The sequence below is a fragment of the Astatotilapia calliptera genome, chromosome 3, assembly GCF_964374335.1.
Source record: "Astatotilapia calliptera chromosome 3, fAstCal68.1, whole genome shotgun sequence".
In the NCBI taxonomy this organism is placed as follows: Eukaryota; Metazoa; Chordata; class Actinopteri; order Cichliformes; family Cichlidae; genus Astatotilapia; species Astatotilapia calliptera.
This window is the reverse complement of record NC_137424.1, coordinates 24,066,449-24,079,544: the sequence shown is the minus strand read 5'-3', so window position 1 is coordinate 24,079,544 and position 13,096 is coordinate 24,066,449. Positions and strand designations below refer to the sequence as shown.

At 57.3% G+C, this 13,096-nt stretch overlaps 7 non-coding genes and 1 pseudogene across 7 annotated transcripts; all 8 read left to right on the top strand.

Moving 5' to 3' along the window:
• Positions 1–1,969: 1,969 nt before the first annotated feature.
• On the top strand, positions 1,970–2,088 carry LOC145427171 (5S ribosomal RNA). The gene has a single exon (XR_013907900.1). It is a non-coding gene; the product is annotated as a 5S ribosomal RNA (ribosomal RNA).
• Positions 2,089–4,520: 2,432 nt separating this feature from the next.
• On the top strand, positions 4,521–4,639 carry LOC145426776 (5S ribosomal RNA). Its single transcript, XR_013907492.1, has one exon. It is a non-coding gene; the product is annotated as a 5S ribosomal RNA (ribosomal RNA).
• Positions 4,640–5,734: 1,095 nt separating this feature from the next.
• Positions 5,735–5,853, top strand: LOC145427079 (5S ribosomal RNA). Its single transcript, XR_013907803.1, has one exon. It is a non-coding gene; the product is annotated as a 5S ribosomal RNA (ribosomal RNA).
• Positions 5,854–6,949: 1,096 nt separating this feature from the next.
• Positions 6,950–7,068, top strand: LOC145426527 (5S ribosomal RNA). Its single transcript, XR_013907237.1, has one exon. It is a non-coding gene; the product is annotated as a 5S ribosomal RNA (ribosomal RNA).
• A 1,373-nt stretch (positions 7,069–8,441) lies between these two features.
• LOC145426604 (5S ribosomal RNA) lies at positions 8,442–8,560 on the top strand. The gene has a single exon (XR_013907314.1). It is a non-coding gene; the product is annotated as a 5S ribosomal RNA (ribosomal RNA).
• Positions 8,561–9,934: 1,374 nt separating this feature from the next.
• LOC145426603 (5S ribosomal RNA) lies at positions 9,935–10,053 on the top strand. The gene has a single exon (XR_013907313.1). It is a non-coding gene; the product is annotated as a 5S ribosomal RNA (ribosomal RNA).
• A 935-nt stretch (positions 10,054–10,988) lies between these two features.
• Positions 10,989–11,107, top strand: LOC145427431 (5S ribosomal RNA; annotated as a pseudogene).
• A 1,255-nt stretch (positions 11,108–12,362) lies between these two features.
• Positions 12,363–12,481, top strand: LOC145427047 (5S ribosomal RNA). Its single transcript, XR_013907771.1, has one exon. It is a non-coding gene; the product is annotated as a 5S ribosomal RNA (ribosomal RNA).
• Positions 12,482–13,096: the final 615 nt, after the last annotated feature.

Sequence of the window (13,096 nt, the reverse complement as noted above, 5' to 3'; positions counted from 1 at the left end):
CCAGGGCCTGTGGCTGCTGGCTGAGGCCACCTACACCACACCAGGGCATTAGTTGCTATTGAGGCCAATTACACCACACCAGGGTCTGTGACTCTTGCTCAGGCCACTTACACCACACCAGGGCCTGTGGCACTGGCTGAGGCCACTTACACCACACAAGGGCCTGTGGCTGCTGGCTGAGGCCACTTACACCACACCAGGGCCTGTGGCTGCTGGCTGAGGTCACTTACACCACACCAGGGCCTGTGGCTGCTGGCTGAGGGCACTTACACCACACCAGTGCCTGTGGCTTCTGGCTGAGGCCACTTACACCACACCAGGGCCTGTGGCTGCTGGCTCAGGCCACTTACACCACACCAGGGCCTGTGGCTGCTGGCTGAGGCCACTTACACCACACCAGGGCCTGTGGCTGCTGGCTGAGGCCACTTACACCACACCAGTGCCTGTGGCTGCTGGCTGAGGCCACTTACACCACACCAGGGCATTAGTTGCTATTGAGGCCCCTTACACCACACCAGGGCCTGTGGCACTGGCTGAGGCCACTTACACCACACCAGGGCCTGTGGCTGCTGGCTGAGGCCACATACACCACAACAGGGCATTAGTTGCTATTGAGGCCAATTACACCACACCAGGGTCTGTGGCTCTTGCTCAGGCCACTTACACCACACCAGGGCCTGTGGCTGCTGGCTGAGGCCACTTACACCACACCAGGGCCTGTGGCTGCTGGCTGAGGCCACTTACACCACACCAGGGCATTAGTTGCTATTGAGGCCACTTACACCACACCAGGGCCTGTGGCTGCTGGCTGAGGCCACTTACACCACACCAGGGCATAAGTTGCTATTGAGGCCAATTACACCACACCAGGGTCTTTGGCTCTTGCTCAGGCCACTTACACCACACCAGGGCCTGTGGCACTGGCTGAGGTCACTTACACCACACCAGTGCCTGTGGCTGCTGGCTGAGGGCACTTACACCACACCAGTGCCTGTGGCTTCTGGCTGAGGCCACTTACACCACACCAGGGCCTGTGGCTGCTGGCTCAGGCCACTTACACCACACCAGGGCCTGTGGCTGCTGGCTGAGGCCACTTACACCACACCAGGGCCTGTGGCTGCTGGCTGAGGCCACTTACACCACACCAGTGCCTGTGGCTGCTGGCTGAGGCCACTTACACCACACCAGGGCATTAGTTGCTATTGAGGCCCCTTACACCACACCAGGGCCTGTGGCACTGGCTGAGGCCACTTACACCACACCAGGGCCTGTGGCTGCTGGCTGAGGCCACATACACCACAACAGGGCATTAGTTGCAATTGAGGCCAATTACACCACACCAGGGTCTGTGGCTTTTGCTCAGGCCACTTACACCACACCAGGGCCTGTGGCACTGGCTGAGGCCACTTACACTACACCAGGGCCTGTGGCTCTGGCTGAGGCCACTTACACCACACCAGGGCCTGTGGCTGCTGGCTGAGGCCACTTACACCACACCAGGGCCTGTGGCTGCTGGCTGAGGCCACTTACACCACACCAGGGCCTGTGGCTGCTGGCTGAGGCCACTTACACCACACCAGGGCCTGTGGCTGCTGGCTGAGGCCACTTACACCACACCAGTGCCTGTGGCTTCTGGCTGAGGCCACTTACACCACACCAGGGCCTGTGGCTCTTGCTCAGGCCACTCACATCACACCAGGCCCTGCGCTTCTGGCCGAGGCCATCTTCACCAAACCAGGCCCTGTGCTGCTAGCTGTGGCCATGTACAACACACCAGGCCCTGTGCTGGTTCCTGAGGCCATCTTCAACAATCCAGGGCCTGTGCTGTTAGATAAATGCTAAACTGAGCCCTTGGGTTAGGGTATTATGCAAACATGCAGGTATGGTTAAAGGATTGTCTTCGTAACTTCAGGTACTTGCCACCTAATCAGTTGAATCCATAAATTGAGACATTGTGCTGGGGCCAGCAGCTTACGGCCATACCACCCTGAGCATGACCGACCTCGTCTGATCTCGGAAGCTAAGCAGGGCTGGGCTTGGTTAGTACTTGGATGGGAGACTACCTGGGAATACCTGGTGCTGTAAGCCTTTGATTTTCATGTCATTGAACCGCTTTTGATCCAGAGAAGGGGTGTATTAAAAGACCAAAAGCAGCTGCCCATTAATGAGGGCACATTAACGACATTGATTTTGGCTCTTTTCCAATGTCTTGTGCTGCTAGCTGATGCCACCTACACCACACCAGGGCCTGAGTGACCGGCTGGGGCCACTTACACCACATCAGGGCCTGTGGCTGCTGGCTGAGGCCACCTACACCACACCAGGGCATTAGTTGCTATTGAGGCCAATTACACCACACCAGGGTCTGTGACTCTTGCTCAGGCCACTTACACCACACCAGGGCCTGTGGCACTGGCTGAGGCCACTTACACCACACCAGGGCCTGTGGCTGCTGGCTGAGGCCACTTACACCACACCAGGGCCTGTGGCTGCTGGCTGAGGTCACTTACACCACACCAGGGCCTGTGGCTGCTGGCTGAGGGCACTTACACCACACCAGTGCCTGTGGCTTCTGGCTGAGGCCACTTACACCACACCAGGGCCTGTGGCTCTTGCTCAGGCCACTTACACCACACCAGGGCCTGTGGCTGCTGGCTGAGGCCACTTACACCACACCAGGGCCTGTGGCTCTTGCTCAGGCCACTTACACCACACCAGGGCCTGTGGCACTGGCTGAGGCCACTTACACCACACCAGGGCCTGTGGCTGCTGGCTGAGGCCACCTACACCACACCAGGGCATTAGTTGCTATTGAGGCCAATTACACCACACCAGGGTCTGTGACTCTTGCTCAGGCCACTTACACCACACCAGGGCCTGTGGCACTGGCTGAGGCCACTTACACCACACCAGGGCCTGTGGCTGCTGGCTGAGGCCACTTACACCACACCAGGGCCTGTGGCTGCTGGCTGAGGTCACTTACACCACACCAGGGCCTGTGGCTGCTGGCTGAGGGCACTTACACCACACCAGGGCCTGTGGCTTCTGGCTGAGGCCACTTACACCACACCAGGGCCTGTGGCTGCTGGCTCAGGCCACTTACACCACACCAGGGCCTGTGGCTGCTGGCTGAGGCCACTTACACCACACCAGGGCCTGTGGCTGCTGGCTGAGGCCACTTACACCACACCAGTGCCAGTGGCTGCTGGCTGAGGCCACTTACACCACACCAGGGCATTAGTTGCTATTGAGGCCCCTTACACCACACCAGGGCCTGTGGCACTGGCTGAGGCCACTTACACCACACCAGGGCCTGTGGCACTGGCTGAGGCCACTTACACCACAGCAGTGCCTGTGGCTGTTGGCTGAGGCCACTTACACCACACCAGGGCATTAGTTGCTATTGAGGCCCCTTACACCACACCAGGGCCTGTGGCACTGGCTGAGGCCACTTACACCACACCAGGGCCTGTGGCTGCTGGCTGAGGCCACCTACACCACACCAGGGCATTAGTTGCTATTGAGGCCAATTACACCACACCAGGGTCGGTGGCTCTTGCTCAGGCCACTTACACCACACCAGGGCCTGTGGCACTGGCTGAAGTCACTTACACCACACCAGGGCCTGTGGCTGCTGGCTGAGGCCACTTACACCACACCAGTGCCTGTGGCTTCTGGCTGAGGCCACTTACACCACACCACGGCCTTATTTGCTTCTGAGGCCACTTACACCACACCAGGGCCTGTGGCTCTGGATGAGGCCACTTACACCACACCAGGGCCTGTGGCTGCTGGCTGAGGCCACTTACACCACACCAGTGCCTGTGGCTTCTGGCTGAGGCGACTTACACCACACCAAGGCCTGTGGCTGCTGGCTGAGGCCACTTACACCACACCAGGGTCTGTGGCTCTTGCTCAGGCCACTTACACCACACCAGGGCCTGTGGCTCCTGGCTGAGGCCACATACACCACAATACGGCCTTATTTGCTTCTCAGGCCACTTACACCACACCAGGGCCTGTGGCTGCTGGCTGAGGCCACATACACCACACCAGGGCCTTAGTTGCTATTGAGGCCAATTACACCACACCAGGGCCTGTGGCTCTTGCTCAGGCCACTTACACCACACCAGGGCCTGTGGCTCTTGCTCAGGCCACTTACTCCACACCAGGGCCTGTGGCTCTTGCTCAGGCCACTTACACCACACCAGGGCCTGTGGCTCTTGCTCAGGCCACTCATATCACACCAGGCCCTGTGCTTCTGGCCGAGGCCATCTTCACCAAACCAGGCCCTGTGCTGCTAGCTGTGGCCATGTACAACACACCAGGCCCTGTTCTGGTTCCTGAGGCCATCTTCAACAATCCAGGGCCTGTGCTGTTGGATAAATGCTAAACTGAGCCTTTTGGTTAGGGTATTATGCAAACATGCGGGTATGGTTATAGGATTGTCTTCGTAACTTCAGGTACTTGCCACCTAATCACTTGAATCCATAAATTGAGACATTGTGCTGGGGCCAGCAGCTTACGGCCATACCACCCTGAGCACGCCCGACCTCGTCTGATCTCGGAAGCTAAGCAGGGCTGGGCTTGGTTAGTACTTGGATGGGAGACTTCCTTGGAATACCTGGTGCTGTAAGCCTTTCATTTTCATGTCATTGAACCGCTTTTGATCCAGAGAAGGGGTGTATTAAAAGACCAAAAGCAGCTGCCCATTAATGAGGGCACATTAACGACACTGCTTTTGGCTCTTTTCCAATGTCTTGTGCTGCTAGCTGATGCCACCTACACCACACCAGGGCCTGAGTGACCGGCTGGGGCCACTTACACCACATCAGGGCCTGTGGCTCTGGCTGAGGCCACTTACACCACACCAGGGCCTGTGGCTGCTGGCTGAGGCCACTTACACCACACCAGGGCCTGTGGCTGCTGGCTGAGGCCACCTACACCACACCAGGGCCTTAGTTGCTATTGAGGCCAATTACACCACATCAGGGTCTGTGGCTCTGGCTGAGGCCACTTACACCACACCAGGGCCTGTGGCTGCTAGCTGATGCCACCTACACAACACCAGGGCCTAAGTGACCGGCTGGGGCCACTTACACCACATCAGGGCCTGTGGCTCTGGCTGAGGCCACTTACACCACACCAAGGCCTGTGGCTGCTGGCTGAGGCCACCTACACCACACCAGGGCCTTAGTTGCTATTGAGGCCAATTACACCACACCAGGGTCTGTGGCTCTTGCTCAGGCCACTTACACCACACCAGGGCCTGTGGCTGCTGGCTGAGGCCACTTACACCACACAAGGGCCTGTGGCTGCTGGCTGAGGCCACCTACACCACACCAGGGCCTGTGGCTGCTGGCTGAGACCACTTACACCACACCAGGGCCTGTGGCTCTTGCTCAGGCCACTTACACCACACCAGGGCCTGTGGCTCTTGCTCAGGCCACTCATATCACACCAGGCCCTGTGCTTCTGGCCGAGGCCATCTTCACCAAACCAGGCCCTGTGCTTCTTGCTGTGGCCATGTACAACACACCAGGCCCTGTGCTTGTTCCTGAGGCCATCTTCAACAATCCAGGGCCTGTGCTGTTAGATAAATGCTAAACTGAGCCTTTGGGTTAGGGTATTATGCAAACATGCAGGTATGGTTAAAGGATTGTCTTCGTAACTTCAGGTACTTGCCACCTAATCAGTTGAATCCATAAATTGAGACATTGTGCTGGGGCCAGCAGCTTACGGCCATACCACCCTGAGCACGCCCGACCTCGTCTGATCTCGGAAGATAAGCATGGCTGGGCTTGGTTAGTACTTGGATGGGAGACTACCTGGGAATACCTGGTGCTGTAAGCCTTTCTTTTTCATGTCATTGAACCGCTTTTGATCCAGAGAAGGGGTGTATTAAAAGACCAAAAGAAGCTGCCCATTAATGAGGGCACATTAACGACACTGCTTTTGGCTGTTTTCCAATGTCTTGTGCTGCTAGCTGATGCCACCTACACCACACCAGGGCCTGAGTGACCGGCTGGGGCCACTTACACCACATCAGGGCCTGTGGCTGCTGGCTGAGGCCACTTACACCACACCAGGGCCTGTGGCTGCTGGCTGAGGCCACTTACACCACACCAGGGCATTAGTTGCTATTGAGGCCAATTACACCACACCAGGGTCTGTGGCTCTTGCTCAGGCCACTTACACCACACCAGGGCCTGTGGCACTGGCTGAGGCCACTTACACCACACCAGGGCCTGTGGCTGCTGGCTGAGGCCACTTACACCACACCAGGGCCTGTGGCTGCTGGATGAGGCGACTTACACCACACCAAGGCCTGTGGCTGCTGGCTGAGGCCACTTACACCACACCAGGGCCTTAGTTGCTATTGAGGCCACTTACACCACACCAGGGCCTGTGGCTGCTGGCTGTGGCCATGTACACCACACCAGGGCCTGTGGCTGCTGGCTGAGGCCACATACACCACACCAGGGCCTTAGTTGCTATTGAGGCCAATTACACCACACCAGGGCCTGTGGCACTGGCTGAGGCCACTTACACCACACCAGGGCCTGTGGCTGCTGGCTGAGGCCACTTACACCACACCAGGGCCTGTGGCTGCTGGCTGAGGCCACTTACACCACACCAGGGCCTGTGGCTCTTGCTCAGGCCACTCATATCACACCAGACCCTGTGCTTCTGGCCGAGGCCATCTTCACCCAACCAGGCCCTGTGCTGCTAGCTGTGGCCATGTACAACACACCAGGCCCTGTGCTGGTTCCAGAAGCCATCTTCAACAATCCAGGGCCTGTGCTGTTGGATAAATGCCAAACTGAGCCTTTGGGTTAGGGTATTATGCAAACATGCAGTTATGGTTATAGGATTGTCTTCGTAACTTCAGGTACTTGCCACCTAATCACTTGAATCCATAAATTGAGACATTGTGCTGGGGCCAGCAGCTTACGGCCATACCACCCTGAGCACGCCCGACCTCGTCTGATCTCGGAAGCTAAGCAGGGCTGGGCTTGGTTAGTACTTGGATGGGAGACTGCCTGGGAATACCTGGTGCTGTAAGCCTTTCATTTTCATGTCATTGAACTGCTTTTGATCCAGAGAAGGGGTGTATTAAAAGACCAAAAGCAGCTGCCCATTAATGAGGGCACATTAACGACACTGCTTTTGGCTTTTTTCCAATGTCTTGTGCTGCTAGCTGATGCCACCTACACCACACCAGGGCCTGAGTGACCGGCTGGGGCCACTTACACCACATCAGGGCCTGTGGCTCTGGCTGAGGCCACTTACACCACACCAGGGCCTGTGGCTGCTGGCTGAGGCCACTTACACCACACCAGGGCCTGTGGCTGCTGGCTGAGGCCACCTACACCACACCAGGGCATTAGTTGCTATTGAGGCCAATTACACCACACCAGGGTCTGTGGCTCTTGCTCAGGCCACTTACACCACACCAGGGCCTGTGGCACTGGCTGAGGCCACTTACACTACACCAGGGCCTGTGGTTCTGGCTGAGGCCACTTACACCACATCAGGGCCTGTGGCTGCTGGATGAGGCGACTTACACCACACCAAGGGCCTGTGGCTGCTGGCTGAGGCCACCCACACCACACCAGGGCCTGTGGCTGCTGGCTGAGGCCACTTACACCACACCAGGGCCTGTGGCTCTTGCTCAGGCCACTCATATCACACCAGACCCTGTGGCTCTGGCTAAGGCCACTTACACCACACCAGGGCCTGTGGCTCTGGCTGAGGCCACTTACACCACATCAGGGCCTGTGGCTGCTGGATGAGGCGACTTACACCACACCAAGGGCCTGTGGCTGCTGGCTGAGGCCACCTACACCACACCAGGGCCTGTGGCTGCTGGCTGAGGCCACTTACACCACACCAAGGGCCTGTGGCTGCTGGCTGAGGCCACATACACAACACCATGGCCTTTTTTGCTTCTGAGGCCACTTACACCACACCAGGGCCTGTGGCTGCTGGCTGAGGCCACATACACCACACCAGGGCCTTAGTTGCTATTGAGGCCAATTACACCACACCAGTGCCTGTTGCTCTTGCTCAGGCCACTTACACCACACCAGGGCCTGTGGCTCTTGCTCAGGCCACTTACTCCACACCAGGGCCTGTGGCTCTTGCTCAGGCCACTCATATCACACCAGGCCCTGTGCTTCTGGCCGAGGCCATCTTCACCAAACCAGGCCCTGTGCTGCTAGCTGTGGCCATGTACAACACACCAGGCCCTGTTCTGGTTCCTGAGGCCATCTTCAACAATCCAGGGCCTGTGCTGTTGGATAAATGCTAAACTGAGCCTTTGGGTTAGGGTATTATGCAAACATGCAGGTATGGTTAAAGGATTGTCTTCGTAACTTCAGGTACTTGCCACCTAATCAGTTGAATCCATAAATTGAGACATTGTGCTGGGGCCAGCAGCTTACGGCCATACCACCCTGAGCACGCCCGACCTCGTCTGATCTCGGAAGCTAAGCAGGGCTGGGCTTGGTTAGTACTTGGATGGGAGACTTCCTTGGAATACCTAGTGCTGTAAGCCTTTCATTTTCATGTCATTGAACCGCTTTTGATCCAGAGAAGGGGTGTATTAAAAGACCAAAAGCAGCTGCCCATTAATGAGGGCACATTAACGACATTGCTTTTGGCTGTTTTCCAATGTCTTGTGCTGCTAGCTGATGCCACTTACACCACACCAGGGCCAGAGTGACCGGCTGGGGCCACTTACACCACATCAGGGCCTGTGGTTGCTGGCTGAGGCCACTTACACCACACCAGGGCCTGTGGCTGCTGGCTGAGGCCACTTACACCACACCAGGGCCTGTGGCTGCTGGCTGAGGCCACCTACACCACACCAGGGCATTAGTTGCTATTGAGGCCAATTACACCACACCAGGGTCTGTGGCTCTTGCTCAGGCCACTTACACCACACCAGGGCCTGTGGCACTGGCTGAGGCCACTTACACTACACCAGGGCCTGTGGTTCTGGCTGAGGCCACTTACACCACATCAGGGCCTGTGGCTGCTGGATGAGGCGACTTACACCACACCAAGGGCCTGTGGCTGCTGGCTGAGGCCACCCACACCACACCAGGGCCTGTGGCTGCTGGCTGAGGCCACTTACACCACACCAGGGCCTGTGGCTCTTGCTCAGGCCACTCATATCACACCAGACCCTGTGGCTCTGGCTGAGGCCACTTACACCACACCAGGGCCTGTGGCTCTGGCTGAGGCCACTTACACCACATCAGGGCCTGTGGCTGCTGGATGAGGCGACTTACACCACACCAAGGGCCTGTGGCTGCTGGCTGAGGCCACCTACACCACACCAGGGCCTGTGGCTGCTGGCTGAGGCCACTTACACCACACCAAGGGCCTGTGGCTGCTGGCTGAGGCCACATACACAACACCATGGCCTTTTTTGCTTCTGAGGCCACTTACACCACACCAGGGCCTGTGGCTGCTGGCTGAGGCCACATACACCACACCAGGGCCTTAGTTGCTATTGAGGCCAATTACACCACACCAGGGCCTGTTGCTCTTGCTCAGGCCACTTACACCACACCAGGGCCTGTGGCTCTTGCTCAGGCCACTTACTCCACACCAGGGCCTGTGGCTCTTGCTCAGGCCACTCATATCACACCAGGCCCTGTGCTTCTGGCCGAGGCCATCTTCACCAAACCAGGCCCTGTGCTGCTAGCTGTGGCCATGTACAACACACCAGGCCCTGTTCTGGTTCCTGAGGCCATCTTCAACAATCCAGGGCCTGTGCTGTTGGATAAATGCTAAACTGAGCCTTTGGGTTAGGGTATTATGCAAACATGCAGGTATGGTTATAGGATTGTCTTCGTAACTTCAGGTACTTGCCACCTAATCAGTTGAATCCATAAATTGAGACATTGTGCTGGGGCCAGCAGCTTACGGCCATACCACCCTGAGCACGCCCGACCTCGTCTGATCTCGGAAGCTAAGCAGGGCTGGGCTTGGTTAGTACTTGGATGGGAGACTTCCTTGGAATACCTAGTGCTGTAAGCCTTTCATTTTCATGTCATTGAACCGCTTTTGATCCAGAGAAGGGGTGTATTAAAAGACCAAAAGCAGCTGCCCATTAATGAGGGCACATTAACGACATTGCTTTTGGCTGTTTTCCAATGTCTTGTGCTGCTAGCTGATGCCACTTACACCACACCAGGGCCAGAGTGACCGGCTGGGGCCACTTACACCACATCAGGGCCTGTGGTTGCTGGCTGAGGCCACTTACACCACACCAGGGCCTGTGGCTGCTGGCTGAGGCCACCTACACCACACCAGGGCCTTACTTGCTATTGAGGCCAATTACACCACACCAGGGTCTGTGGCTCTTGCTCAGGCCACTTACACCACACCAGGGCCTGTGGCTGCTGGATGAGGCGACTTACACCACACCAAGGCCTGTGGCTGCTGGATGAGGCCACTTACACAACACCAGGGCCTTAGTTGCTATTGAGGCCACTTACACCACACCAGGGCCTGTGGCTCTGGCTGAGGCCACTTACACCACACCACGGCCTTATTTGCTTCTGAGGCCACTTACACCACACCAGGGCCTGTGGCTCTGGCTGAGGCCACTTACACCACACCAGGGCCTGTGGCTCTTGCTCAGGCCACTTACACCACACCAGGGCCTGTGGCTCTTGCTCAGGCCACTCATATCACACCAGGCCCTGCGCTTCTGGCCGAGGCCATCTTCACCAAACCAGGCCCTGTGCTGCTAGCTGTGACCATGTACAACACACCAGGCCCTGTTCTTGTTCCTGAGGCCATCTTCAACAATCCAGGGCCTGTGCTGTTGGATAAATGCTAAACTGAGCCTTTGGGTTAGGGTATTATGCAAACATGCAGGTATGGTTATAGGATTGTCTTCGTAACTCCAGGTACTTGCCACCTAATCACTTGAATCCATAAATTGAGACATTGTGCTGTGGCCAGCAGCTTAGGGCCATACCACCCTGAGCATGCCCGACCACGTCTGATCTCGGAAGCTAAGCAGGGCTGTTCTTGGTTAGTACTTGGATGGGAGACTTCCTTGGAATACCAGGTGCTGTAAGCCTTTCATTTTCATGTCTTTGAACCGCTTTTGATCCAGAGAAGGGGTGTATTAAAAGACCAAAAGCAGCTGCCCATTAATGAGGGCACATTAACGACATTGCTTTTGGCTGTTTTCCAATGTCTTGTGCTGCTAGCTGATGCCACCTACACCACACCAGGGCCTGAGTGACCGGCTGGGGCCACTTACACCACATCAGGGCCTGTGGCTGCTGGCTGAGGCCACTTACACCACACCAGGGCCTGTGGCTGCTGGCTGAGGCCACTTACACCACACCAGGGCATTAGTTGCTATTGAGGCCAATTACACCACACCAGGGTCTGTGGCTCTTGCTCAGGCCACTTACACCACACCAGGGCCTGTGGCACTGGCTGAGGCCACTTACACCACACCAGGGCCTGTGGCTGCTGGCTGAGGCCACTTACACCACACCAGGGCCTGTGGCTGCTGGCTGAGGCCACTTACACCACACCAGGGCCTGTGGCTGCTGGCTGAGGGCACTTACACCACACCAGTGCCTGTGGCTTCTGGCTGAGGCCACTTACACCACACCAGTGCCTGTGGCTCTTGCTCATGCCACTTACACCACACCAGGGCCTGTGGCTGCTGGCTGAGGGCACTTACACCACACCAGTGCCTGTGGCTGCTGGCTGAGGCCACTTACACCACACCAGGGCATTAGTTGCTATTGAGGCCACTTACACCACACCAGGGCCTGTGGCTGCTGGCTGAGGCCACATACACAACACCAGGGCCTTAGTTGCTATTGAGGCCAATTACACCACACCAGGGCCTGTGGCACTGGCTGAGGTCACTTACACCACACCAGGGCCTGTGGCTGCTGGCTGAGGCCACTTACACCACACAAGGGCCTGTGGCTGCTGGCTGAGGCCACCCACACCACACCAGGGCCTGTGGCTGCTGGCTGAGGCCACTTACACCACACCAGGGCCTGTGGCTCTTGCTCAGGCCACTCATATCACACCAGACCCTGTGCTTCTGGCCGAGGCCATCTTCACCAAACCAGGCCCTGTGCTGCTTGCTGTGGCCATGTACAACACACCAGGCCCTGTGCTGGTTCCTGAGGCCATCTTCAACAATCCAGGGCCTGTGCTGTTAGATAAATGCCAAACTGAGCCTTTGGGTTAGGGTATTATGCAAACATGCAGGTATGGTTATAGGATTGTCTTCGTAACTTCAGGTACTTGCCACCTAATCAGTTGAATCCATAAATTGAGACATTGTGCTGGGGCCAGCAGCTTACGGCCATACCACCCTGAGCACGCCCGACCTCGTCTGATCTCGGAAGCTAAGAAGGGCTGGGCTTGGTTAGTACTTGGATGGGAGACTGCCTGGGAATACCTGGTGCTGTAAGCCTTTCATTTTCATGTCATTGAACCGCTTTTGATCCAGAGAAGGGGTGTATTAAAAGACCAAAAGCAGCTGCCCATTAATGAGGGCACATTAACGACACTGCTTTTGGCTGTTTTCCAATGTCTTGTGCTGCTAGCTGATGCCACCTACACCACACCAGGGCCTGAGTGACCGGCTGGGGCCACTTACACCACATCAGGGCCTGTGGCTCTGGCTGAGGCCACTTACACCACACCAGGGCCTGTGGCTCTGGCTGAGGCCACTTACACCACATCAGGGCCTGTGGCTGCTGGATGAGGCGACTTACACCACACCAAGGGCCTGTGGCTGCTGGCTGAGGCCACCCACACCACACCAGGGCCTGTGGCTGCTGGCTGAGGCCACTTACACCACACCAGGGCCTGTGGCTCTTGCTCAGGCCACTCATATCACACCAGACCCTGTGGCTCTGGCTGAGGCAACTTACACCACACCAGGGCCTGTGGCTCTGGCTGAGGCCACTTACACCACATCAGGGCCTGTGGCTGCTGGATGAGGCGACTTACACCACACCAAGGGCCTGTGGCTGCTGGCTGAGGCCACCCACACCACACCAGGGCCTGTGGCTGCTGGCTGAGG